The sequence below is a fragment of the Lampris incognitus genome, chromosome 20 (genome assembly GCF_029633865.1).
Source record: "Lampris incognitus isolate fLamInc1 chromosome 20, fLamInc1.hap2, whole genome shotgun sequence".
Lineage (NCBI taxonomy): Eukaryota > Metazoa > Chordata > Actinopteri > Lampriformes > Lampridae > Lampris > Lampris incognitus.
The window spans coordinates 32558022-32570502 of record NC_079230.1 but is presented as its reverse complement, the minus strand read 5'-3'; positions in this window follow the sequence as shown (position 1 = coordinate 32570502).

The following is a 12481-nucleotide window of genomic DNA, read 5'->3' as shown; positions in this document are numbered from 1 at the left end:
AAAACAGGTTGTTTTGGGGTACAGTGCTCTGTAGCGCCCACCAGAGGGGAGGAGTTGGAACAGGTTGTGACCAGGGTGTGATGGGTCTGCAGTGATGTTGCCTTCTCGTTTCCTGAGTCTGGAGGTGTAGAAGTCCTGAATGGAGGACAGGTTGGCACCAATGGTTTTCTCTGCAGACTTACCTGTCCGTTGTAGTCTGTCCCCGTCCTGTTTGGTGGCCGATCCGAACCAGACAGTGATGGAGGTGCCGAGGACAGACTGGATTATTGCAGTGTAGACCTGAATCAGAAGTTCCTGAGGCAGGTTGAACTTCTTGATCTGGTGGAGAAAGTACATCCTCTGCTGGACCTTTTTGATGATCCTGTCTTTTCACGGCAAGGTGGAAAGTGTCGTGAGCTGATGTTGGTTAAGTAAACGTTATAAACGGGGCTCCCGGTGTGGTCATTGACTGAACATAATATTTGGCGCACGAGGACGGCTGGCTTCGTTCTGTCGCCACCGCCACCTTGCCTACCCTGGTGACCCAGCTGCTCCCTGGGACCGGTGGATATCGTCGTTTGATGACTATTTACTGGCTCTGGGGCCTTCGGATTTAGCAGCAGCAGCTAGGAAGTGTGCGCTCTTGCGGCACTGCCTCGGTCAGGAGCCGCAGCGTATTTTCACTACACTCTCGGTGGCGGATGACGCCTACGCTGCGGCTACCAACGCACTACAGTCCCGTTTCAGCTCAGGAAGGAGCCGACGCGTGCACCGGTTTGAGTCTCGTCAGAGAGCCCAGAAGTGTGGTGAGTCAGTGGGCCGGTTCGTCTCTGCCTTACGTGGGCTAGCAAAGCATTGTGACTTCGGGGCTTTGGAGGATGGACTTACAGTTGATCAGCTAATAAAGAAAACGTCTTGTGCTCAGCTGAGGGAAAGACTGTTACTCGAACCAGACTCCATGACGTTATCTGACGCTATAGTGATTGGGAAGCAGCTGGAAACGGCTCTGCTGGAAGCCTACAAGTTCTCTCGCGCTGTGCAGGAGCCCGTGACGTCACTGTACCGGCAGTTCACCGCTTAAACGCGTCTCCGCTTAAAGTACCTACTGTTGCCCAGGAGACGGCAGGGGCGGCTGACATGGACGGTGACAGGTTTGATGTGCAAAGAGTGGCAGACAGGGGGTCTAGGGAGAGTGGGCCCAAGCGTTGTACCAACCGTGGCTCCACAAAGCATGTATCTCGGGACAAATCATGTCCTGCCCTGGGCAAGCGCTGTCATCACTGCAACAAGATGAATCACTTTGCACGCTGGTGCCGCTCCCCCCCCCCCTGCAGACCCACAGGCTGCTGCAGTTCCTATCAACACAGTTCAGAGCCAGCGGGCCTCCTTCAGCCACTGCACATGCCTTGTGGGCGGAGCCTACATACCGCTCCTTGTGGATACGGGGGCAAAGGTGTCACTCCTTTGGGAGTAGTCTGCCTTCCCGTGGAGTATAATCACCAGTACGTCCCTGAAACCAGGTTCTACATCACACAGAAAGGGGCTAACATCATGGGGCTAGACTTGTTCCATGCCCTGGACTTTACACTTACTGGCGCTGTGGGCCTGCGTGTCTTGCAGGTCTCCACCTCCTGAACTATAGACCACCGGAACACTTCCGGGTACCTTGACAACAGGACGCCAGGGGTGGAAAGGGGTGGAAAGACTGAACAAAACTCTCAAGAATGGAATTTGAGGCTGTCTGGAGGAAGGGAAAACCTTCAGCACTGCACTCAGCCAAACTCTCCTGACCATCCAAGCACTCCACCACGGGGGTGACACCGGCTCTGCTCATGATCGGGCGGGAACTAAAGCAACCACTGGACCACTTGAGAGCGGAGCCAGCCACTGCACACGAGAGCCCAGGGCTCCAGAAAGCCAGAACTCAGGTCCGAAGCTCACAGGCCCGGATGAAACAGAAGTTCAATGCCTCCCGCCGAGTACAGACTCCCTCTCTGTCTGTGGAGGACTGGGTCAGGATCAAACACGCCCACCGCCAGAACAAGCTGCAGTCATACTGGTCGGAGCCCCATCAGGTGACTCAGCAGCTGGGACCAGCTACCTACAGACTGAATAATGGGACTCATTGGTACTCAAACCGCCTGCATAGGGTTGAAGCCCCTACAAACCTTGCATCATCCCTGTCCCCAGCTGCTGCTCTCAGTTGGCAGCCCAGACCGGAGGTAAACCGGGTGGGTGGTAACTCACCTGTTGTGGTTACAGCTGCCTCCCCTGCACGTTCAAGCCACTCCCCCAGCTCGGACGTGCCGGAAACATCCGAGCGCTCGGCTCGCGCTCTGAGGAGACGAATGCTGCACTGCACCAGGAGTTTGCCATCATCTACCGGGCACACCTGCGGCAATCGGGCAGCTCTCTACAAGAAGCCTGCCAGAACGTCTCTCCGTGCTTCGACGTACTGAACCCTGTGGTAAAGCTCTGACAAGACCTCTCCAGCGATGTCCCTCCGTGTCTCTCTACCTGGACCCCTCCTATTCGGACCTGACTCCCTGGATCTCGGACCCGGACTTCCTCGGACAACCCCTCGCTCTACGGATTCGGACTTCGGTAGCCAGGCGCACATCGTCTCAACAACGCCCACCTGAGACTCACCTCTCATTATCCCCTGTGGCAGTTTTGTTTGTTTTTCTTCCCCGCATTAAATCGCCCTTCGGGTTATCCCGGTGCTCTGTTGTCTGTCTGTCCTTTTGGGTTTCGCTACACTGGCCTCTGGTCTTCATTCGTGAAACATAACACCACTGCCATTGCCAGGCCCTGCTCCCCAGCCTTCTCGCCCTCAGAGGGTGAGGGTTTCGCCTGTCTGGCACAGGGACTATGTTACAAATGGCTAAGGGACATCTAGGGTAGGGACTGATATGTTATGTTGTTACTTTCTAAAGGGAGGTGGGGGAGAAAATGTTGTGTCTGGTTGGGTGGTGTTATGCCCAAGTCTGACTTGTATGGTTGAGTACTAGCAGTTACTGTGCCTTTGAGAGGGGCGGGGAGCAGTGTAATTTACAGCAAGGTGAAAAGTGTTGTGAGTTGATGTTGGTTAAGTAAAAGTTATAAACGTGGCTCTCGGTGTGGTCACTGACTGAACACAATAGTAATGCTGTACTGTATGTGTTCCAGCAACACTTCCATGTTGTTGTAGGTTTCTTTCATGTGTACTGCAGAGCCAGTGGGTACTGAAGGGTGGACACTGCTATTGTGTAGCAGGACAGCTTTCAGGTTTAACTTTGATGACTCTATAAAAAGACGCTTTTGTTGAGAGTCATCAATGTCAGTGCAGAAAGTGGTTGTCAACCTGCGTAAAGAAGTTTGTCAAATGTTCTTGACGGTTCCGAAAGATAGAAATTTCTGTACCTGGTGACAGCAAACCCCATCATTGCAATTTTGAACCAAGTAGTTCTGCTTTGGCTTCTAACAAATCTAAGTCCCTGACCAGGTCATTTAATCCTGGCTGTGTTATCAGATGAAGATAACCAGGCATAAAGGGCTCAACATCTGGATCAGTGTCGTTTTCTACATCTGGTTCATGCATTGTTGCATCTTCACCTGCCTCATCTAGGCTCCATGTCTCTGGTGGCTTCAGTACTGACAAACTGTCATGTGGCACTGGCCTGATGGCTGAAGACAGGTTGGGGTATTCAGTAGAGTTCTTATTTTTGGTAAAGAAGCCAGATACATTGGTCATACAGAACAGTCCATCACATGATCCTTCTGTTGTCGCCATATCATTGCGACCTGCAAATGGCATTGATTTCCAAGTACCTTAGGTTGACTGCACATGTAGCACAACAGATGTGAGGAGCCCAGGGTTTCTCTTGGTCACCACTTTTACATCAGAAGTACAGCTCACAGGCTTTCTTAATAAGTGCAGTCATGGTGCGTCTCTGAGTCTTAAGTGTGTCCTCACCACAGATGTACCAGGATGATGTACTGCAGCTGCTGCAGCACTGACGAGACATCTCTGCTGTATTAAGTCTTCCTGAAGACAATAAGTCATGTTAAGTATGCTCACTATGCTACTGCCTGAAAAACATGTGCACCAACATGCGTCCACACAGCATGTTTACATGTAAGCCGCTTCTAGAGCCTGTCTGCAGCATCTGACCTGACTGGGAAGCCATCTGGACTGAGTGACTTATTCGCTTTGAGCCTGGAGATGGCGCTGTTCAGCTCCGTCTCAGTTACTGCAGCTGTTAGTGTTTGATTTGTTCCTCTGATAGAACAGGTAAATTGAGAGAATCAAGTACCTTTCCAATTGGTTGCTCGTCCTCTAAGCGGGATTGTGTACAAGGACGTGTAGTACTTTTTAAACATTTTTTTTGTATTTCATTTTTTTTATATATATATATATATATATATATAATATAACATCAAAAAAAGTTTTAATAATTTTTCCTGTATCTGTGTTGATATTCCGCTCCTCATTAGTTGAGCACTTAACACCACTGACGGTTTCGGGGAAAAAAATGGTTAGCGTGGTCGCCTCACAGCAAAAAGGCCCTGGGTTTGAGCCCCGGGGTAGTCCAACCTTGGGGGGGGGGGTCGTCCTCTGTGTGGAGTTTGCATGTTCCCCCCTTGTCTGCGTGGGTTTCCTCCCACAATCCAAAGACATGTAGGTCAGGTGAATTGGCCGTACCAAATTGTCCCTGTGTGTGCGCGCGCATGTCGGCCCTGTGATGGCCTGGCGGCCTGTCCAGGGTGTCGCCCCACCTGCCGCCCAGTAACTGTAACGCCGTGCGTTTGGACCCAATCGCAAAGAAGACGCAGAGGCAGTTGATAAGTACTAACTCGCTTTACTGGACTTCGGCAAACACACAACCAAAAAAACACTGCCAAACAGAGCAGGCAAAAATACAATCAAGAGTAAACAACATAGGGAACACAGGAAACACTCACACAGAGGAGGCAGGCGAGGGTTCAGGAGACGCGGGCTTCCGCAGACCGACGCTTAGCTTCTCCAAGACTCGACGACGTACGTCTGCAAAGCACCCGGTCAAGTAGTCCCCAGCACCTAATCACAGGCCAGTCAAGGGCAGGTGCCACTCATACTGGCCGACAGGGAGAGGTCACCTGTTGGCTGCTGACCCTCTGGCCAGTGATCGTGTCAGTACCCCCCTCCCAGGGACGCAATCCAGACGTCCCAAAACCAAAGGACCCAGCAGGACGGACAGAGGGGCCCAGGGGAAGGACGAACGGGGCCAGGGATCTCAAGCGGGCGACCCATGCTGGGACCGATCGGGAGAGCGGCCAGGACGCAGAGCATCTCCGGCGGGCGGCCAGGCTTCGGAGGCGGCGGGACGGCCGCGGGGCAAACTGAACTCGGAGGCGGCGGGACGGCCGCGTGGCAGACGGAACTCGGAGGCGGCGTGGCAGCCGCTCGTGGAGCAGGTTTCGGAGGCGCCCCGGGGACGCTGGGCAGCGGAGGCTCCTCGGCACCATCCCTCGATCAGCGGTTTACCTGGCGGTAGGCAGGATAGCGGCTAGCGGGTTTAAGGTCAGCAGACCGGTAGGCAAGCTGCTTGTTATCCAACCGAACAACCCCTCGCTGGAGGCCATTCACCCCAGACACCGGGCTCGGCCTACGTTGTCTCCGGTACGCCGACCCCTCGCTGGGTCCACATCGGTCGGGGTGGGTGTTGCCGACACAGGTGGCACTGTCTGGGTAGGCCGCAGCCGCTGGAGAGCGGTGGTGGCGAGGCCGGTGATGGCGGCCATCATCTGCTGCTGTTGAGCCTGGACCTGCTGCAGCTGGGAGTGATCCGCTGCCTGCTGCTGAAGCATGGAGCGGCTCTCTCCAGAAAGGCTGGAGATGGCGTGGATGCTCACCTTCAGCGACTGCAGCTCGGTGTGCTCTTCGCCAAGAACTGCACCTTGGGCAGTAATGGTGACGCGCAACTGCTCTAGCTCTGCTGGGTCCATGTCTGTTCGGGTCTTGCTGTAACGCCGTGCGTTTGGACCCAATCACAGAGAAGAGGCAGAGGCAGAGGCAGTCGGTAAGTACAAAGTCGCTTTACTGGACTTCGGCAAACACACAATACCCAAAAAAAACCCACTGCCAAACAGGGCAAGCAAAAATATAAGCAAGAATAAACTTAAAATACGAAACACAGGAAACACTCTCTCACACAGAGGAGGCAGACGAGGGTTCAGGAGACGCGGGCTTCCGCAGACTGACGCTAAGCTTCTCCAAGACTCGACGACGTATGTCTGCAAAGCACCCGGTCACATAGTCCCCAGCACAGGTGCACCTAATCACAGGCCAATCAAGGGCAGGTGCCACTCGTACTGGCCGACAAGGAGAGGTCCCACCTGTTGGCTGCTGATCCTCTGGCCAGTGATCGTGTCAGTGGCTGCTGGGATAGGCTCCAGCATCCCCGCGACCCTGAGAGAAGGATAAGCGGTTCAGATAATGGATGGATGAATCTTGTTTATATTGTAACGTGCATGGACAAGTAGACACGTTGGTGCTTGGCTAACGGGTCGGACCCTTTAGTCCAGTGGTTCTCAACCTTTTTGGGGTCCTGGACCCCCTGCGTATTTTTGATCTACCCTGAGGACCCCTCCACCTGATCTTGGGGGAGGGGGGTTGCAATTTGGTAGGAACAGTAGAAACTGAATTTTAAATTGCATTATAGCATTTATTCACTCTTTGGGGCAAAAATAAGAGCTTTCAGTTGTAACTTAGATATAGTTAACAAAACAGAATTCTTATGCAGCAACTTTCAGATATATGTAACAAAACAGAATATGTATTCAGTAACTTTCAGATATATGTAACAAACCAGAATATGTATTCAGTAACTTTCAGATATATGTAACAAAACAGAATATGTATTCAGTAACTTTCAGATATATGTAACAAAACAGAATATGTATTCAGTAACTTTCAGATATATGTAACAACACAGAATATGTATTCAGTAACTTTCAGATATATGTAACAAAACAGAATATGTATTCAGTAACTTTCAGATATATGTAACAACACAGAATATGTATTCAGTAACTTTCAGATATATGTAACAAAACAGAATATGTATTCAGTAACTTTCAGATATATGTAACAAACCAGAATATGTATTCAGTAACTTTCAGATATATGTAACAACAGAATTTTTATGCAGTAACTTTTAACAATGCAAACGGGAGCGAGATCTCTTATTAAAATACAATAGATTACGCTTGTGAAACAGATGTAATTAGAGAAAAAAGTCCTGTTACCCTTTATAGTTTAGGTAGATAAAGGTCTCAGTTGAGAAACACTGCTTTAGTCGACTGGTTAACGTTGTCGCTTGCGGTGCAAGTGATATGGGTTCGCGTCCCGGCTGTGGCGATTCCCGGGCTGCCCGCTCATATTCTTAGTCTTAAGAGTCTGTGTCCCTTATTTCATATGTTGTGTTACCCGCTTGTTGTTTTTGTAGCTTCCTTGCTAAAAGTTTAGTTGATTTTGAGCCTGACTAATAGTATTTCCGTTTTGTAAATATTGTGGTGAACGTAGAAGTAATGACAAAGGTAATTTTTCAATCTCCTTTATTGAACTCACGCAGAGACAAAAACTTAAGAGAAACGCGACACAATACATGGGCGTCATCTACCCGAACAACAAAGTTGATCATGGTTTCAGTACCAAAGTTACACAACACAACAGAATAACAACTACAATTACACCACACCAAATAGTAATCACATAAACGCATAAAACCACATAAAACACTTACAAAACATTTAATAACAACTGACAAGCTGAACGCAGTGCCTGATGGGTAAAACAGGACAGCACAATTCTGACGGGGTAGCCTCTTCTCTGCATTACCCCCTCCAGCGTGTCGCCTGTCCTCAGCCGACAACAAAGTCCCTATAGCGAAGGGGACGCCGTCTCCGCCGCCGCGGGGGCACGGGTCCCTGTTCCCCACTGTCTGTTCGGTTGGTAGGGCCTGTGGGTGTAGGAGGGACCGTCCCGGGTGGGCTAAACTGATCTGCAGGTTCTTCAGCAAAGGGGCGGTAAGGTGCCAAACGGCCCCGGTGCAAAACTACCACTCGCCCCCGCACACACAGTTTCACCCGGTACACAACATCCGAAAGCTGCTCCAACACCTCACAGGGCCCTACCCACTGGCTGGCGAGCTTGGGGGGGGGACTCCTCTCTTCCGGGTTGGGTTGAAGACCCACACTTTCGCTCGTGAAGGAGCGGCCCTGACAACGAGCGTCATACGCCCTCTTTTGTTTCGCACCCACCTGTTCCTGATGCTGCCGAGCAAACTCATGTGCCTCGGCCAGACGTTGTTGGAGGTCCCGCAGGTACTCGAAACCGGGTATCTTGGGAAAGTCAGTGCCAGGGGGCGTGCCAAAGGCTAAGTCCACAGGAGTCCGCAGTTCTCTCCCGAACAGTACTTTCTTGTACTGCCGACCGGTACGCCCACAGGACCAGGGGTAGATGACAGTCCCAGTCTCGCTGGTGCTGTGAGGTGACAATAGCGAGTTGTGTTGTTGTGAGCGTTCGATTGAACCTCTCCACCAGTCCGTCGCTCTGGGGGTGGAGGGGTGTTGTCCGGGTCTTCTTCACCCCCGTGCTTTGACACACCTCAGCGAACACCTGTGCCTCGAAGTTCCGTCCCTGATCGCTGTGTATTTCTTCGGGCGCACCGAACCGACAGAACATCTCATACACCAGCTGCTCGGCTGTAGTGGCAGCGCTCTGGTCTGGGACCGCATACGCCTCAGGCCATTTGGTAAAGTAGTCCATGGCCACAAGGACGTACTGGTTTCCGTTGTCTGTGGTGGGAAATGGGCCAAGGAAGTCCACACCGACCCGCTCCATGGGGGCCCCCACCAGATATTGTTGTAGAGGGGCATGAGAGCGTCTGGTTGGTCCTTTCTTGGCGGTGCAGGCATCACAACAGTGCACAAAAAGTTCAGTGTCATGCCTGCATCCGGCCCAGTAGAACCGTTGGCGCAGTTTGTTCAGCGTCTTTGCCACCCCATAGTGACCTGCCCCCACCCAGCCGTGGGCTGCCCGTAGCACTCGTTGGCGCCAGTCCTTGGGCACAAGTAACTGCCACACACTTCTTCCCCGGCCCGGCACTTGCCAGACCCGGTACAACAGTCCATCACGCCGGGCCAAGGTGGCCCACTGGGAAAAGTAGGCCTTGGTCTCCACCGACATGGCAGAGACAGCTTGCCAGTGGGGCGTGCCTTGGTGTCGACCCACTGTCCCACCCTTGCCAGGGTGGGATCACTATCCTGCGCTGCTTTCCACTCCTGCTTGTCCATTGTCACCAGCCACGCCGCCTCTGGCTCAACCTGCCGCATGGTGGACACTTGGAGGATTGCTCTGTCTCGCTCCTCTTGGTGCTCACAATGTCTGCAGTCCTTGCAGGGACGACAGGAGAGGGCATCTGCATTGCTGTGCAGGCGCCCGGTTTGGTGCTGGGTCTCGAAATCGTAGCTCTGCAGCTCCTCAATCCATCTAGCCACCTGGCCTTCGGGCTCCTTAAAGCTGAGCAGCCAGATCAGGGCCGCATGATCCGTCCGCAGGAGAAAGGCCTGGCCATAGAGATAGGGGCGAAAATGATCGAACGCCGCGACCACCACCAGGAGCTCACGTCGTGTAACGCAGTAATTGCGTTCAGGGCGGCTCAAGACACGACTGTAGTAGGCCACCACTCTCTCTCCCCCAGCAACCTCCTGAGACAGGACGGCCCCCAGCCCCACATTGCTGGCGTCTGTGTCCACGATGAAGCGGCACTTAGGATCAGGAAAGACCAGGATGGGTGCAGTGATCAAGGCGGTGCGGAGCCGGGAAAAGGCGGCTGCACAGTTGTCGTCCCAGTTGAACTCCCGTCCCTTCTCGGTGAGACGGTGTAGGGGACTGGCAATGGAGGCAAAGTTGCGGACAAAACGCCGGTGGTAGGAGATGAGCCCCGTGAACCTGCGCAGTTCGCTGACGTTTCGCGGAACTGGCCATTTCTCGACCGCCTCCACCTTGGTAGGATCAGGGGCCACGCCCTCTGCCCCCACCACGTGGCCCAAAATCTTGGTATCACGTCGAAGGAGGTTGCATTTCTTGGGGTGCAGGCGCAGGCCCGCCCCCCGAATGGCTTGGAAGACCTGACGGAGGTTCTCTAGGGCCAGCTCGAAGTCAGCGGCATGAACCAGAAAGTCGTCAAGGTAAACCATGCACCGGTTGCGGGGAATGTGAGCCAGCACCCTCTCCATTAGTCTCTCGAACGTGGTGGGGGCATTGCAGAGACCAAAGGGCATCACACGAAACTGCCAGAGTCCCTGGCTGATGGTGAAGGCCGTCTTGGGTCTGGCTTCTGGTGCCAGCTCCACCTGCCAGTAACCGCTTCGTAGGTCAAGTGAGCTGAACCACTATGACCCTGCAATGTGGTCCAGAGCGTCGTCACTGCAGGGCAAGGGCTCGGAGTACTTACGAGTTAGGGTCCGCGGTGGTGTAGCGGTCTAAGCATCGGCTTTGTGTCGATGCAGTTGCCCATTGGGGTTAGCGCCCCGGTCTTGTCAGATCCGACTGCCTGCACATTGTTTTTAATGACATTGAATTGAATGTTTTATTTGCAGTATTATTATAACTACTCGACTGCTCCACATGCCCATCCCTAGTCCCAGACTACTTCTCACTCTACAGCGGTCACTGTCTTTGCAACGTCCATGAAGTCTGACCTCCTGGTCCTGACAGAGTCTTGGTGCCACAGATCAACAGCACTGGTTGGGTCATACTCCCTGATCTCGGGAGATTGACAGCTGCACCATCAGTAGATCCCAGAGTGTGTCTGAGTTGAGGTTGGACCGCCAATCAGTTTTAACCTGTTTCATGGTGTTGAAGCTAGCACACACCTAACGTTAATGCAAGCTAGGTGTCACATACTAGTGCTAGCTGGCTAATGTTAGCTACAGCCAGCACTTTGTTTACGCTGTATAAGGATGTTTTGAGATGACAACTAAATTCACTTACTCGCACATCCATTCGAAGTCGGAGAGTGGTCTGGCCTTCTTGCCAGTGGCATGCACAGTCCTAAACCTGTTCTGCATTGTCCTGCTGGTCTGCTCGGACATGGCTATTAGCGCCTTTACAGAGGATGTTGCGAGGACAGGCTCCAACTGAGCCCGAGAGGCCTTCATACAGGTAATGTGACATCTGGAGGTCTCATGTTCCTTGATGTTTTCTACCTTCATTATCTTGTTACTGATGACAAATGAATCGCTGTGGTTTTTGGCATCCTGGCGACAGACGGAGCAACTCATTATCACGGCCTGTGCGTTATACTCCAGCCAGCCTCTCGCACCTCCTTTATCGTCATATCGCCACTTTTCACTAAACTTTCTTTTTTTCGGTTTGGTGGTGGTGGTGGCTTTTTCCTTCTCTTCGGGGCATGGTTGTCTTTATGATGGTTGTTTTGCGCCTTCTAAATATCACCATGTAACTGGTGTTGCTCGCTAACGTTAATTAAAAGAATAGAGTAGGCTAGTACCGAGTTTGACGGGTGCTGCTGTCGTCGTTCCTCTCGAGTGTGTGCGTCATGTTACCCGCCAGTAGCGTCTAGCAACATTCTAATGCACTTTGATTGGTTAATTTCTGTTATTCATGTTGCTAAGGAGAGAGAGCGAGAGAGGTGGGGGGGATTAAGTGGTTGGATTTCACTTTTTTTTGTTACTCGCCATGTGGCGGGTAGGCTTCTGACATTTACTCGCCAATCAGAAGATCTACTGGCCTTTGGCGGGTGGCGAGTGTTAATTTCGGACCCTAGGCTAACATTAGTTGTTCTAACTAGCTTAGATAGCTAGCTACTACGCAGTTTTTGCAAAGAAGAATTATGATGGATGCAAACATCATGGACCGGATCCTACAGGAATCTTTTCACACTTTCTTCTATGAGGAAAATCTAGGAGTGAAGGCACAGGAGAGACCAAAGCCCCCCATCAAGCTGCTGCAGAGAGTGGGCTCGGTAAGTCGGTTTTAGGTGTTCTAGGTATGACAAGGCGGAGTGGCTAACGGGGAGTGTGCTAATAAACCGCTTGTATTGCTGGCCTTGCGTGATGTGTAAGTGAGCTGCTGCAGGAGATGGGTGTTCTTCAGTTTGCAAGAGATGGATTTGAGGATCTACGACATGTTGACAGATCTGTTAAGCGTCATGAAAAACCAAAGGAGCATGTCAGTGCTGCCGTGCAGTCAAGTGTGCTGGGAAACGTCAGGATTAATACTCTGATTGATGAAGACAAGCATCTCCAGCTGGCAAAGCATAACGACACGGTCCGGAAAAGACCGCCACGTTCTTTAAAACTAAAAACAGACTATACTGTAACGTGCATGGATAAGTAGACACGTTGGTCCTTGACTAACGGGTCAGACCCTTTAGTCGACTGTTTAACGTTGTCGCTTGCGGAGTAGGAGATACGGGTTCGCGTCCTGGCTGTGGTGACGGTCTCCCAGACGGCC